Source organism: Meleagris gallopavo, chromosome 1 (genome assembly GCF_000146605.3).
Source record: "Meleagris gallopavo isolate NT-WF06-2002-E0010 breed Aviagen turkey brand Nicholas breeding stock chromosome 1, Turkey_5.1, whole genome shotgun sequence".
Lineage (NCBI taxonomy): Eukaryota > Metazoa > Chordata > Aves > Galliformes > Phasianidae > Meleagris > Meleagris gallopavo.
The window spans coordinates 163,636,215-163,636,715 of NC_015011.2; positions in this window are offsets into that span (position 1 = coordinate 163,636,215).

Genomic DNA, 501 nt, shown 5'->3' on the forward strand with positions numbered 1-501 from the left:
AACAGAAAGAAAAGGGGAAATTCCATCACTCTTCAGACACAGCCTTGTGTCTAACAAGTAGTTATTGGTATACGTAAGCTTTTAGCTTACAGTCCTGGCAACACCCACATTTAGAGAACATCTGTCTTTTTCTCTGAGTTGTAACCACTATGACAGTTATATGGATTCATGTTAATTGTATCTATTCTTAATTAATATTTAATACATTATTTAAAACTTAAATAGAATACTTAATAATACAAGGAGGCATTAGTACTTAATTCTTCTTTTTTAAAATCTCAAACCTGTTCCACGAGTACTGTGCTGCAATACGTGTGAAAGTGAAATTCAGCAGTCTGAAGTGACCATAAATGTATGAACTTCTCCCTTCTGTGATCCTCTCCAGCTTCAGCACCCTGCCCTGCACTGTTTCATTGTCCTGACTTGAAATGAACTGAATAGAAGTTGCAACATCTCAGCAAATTCCACATGAAGATATTCCTGGCAAAGGCTGAAAAAAAA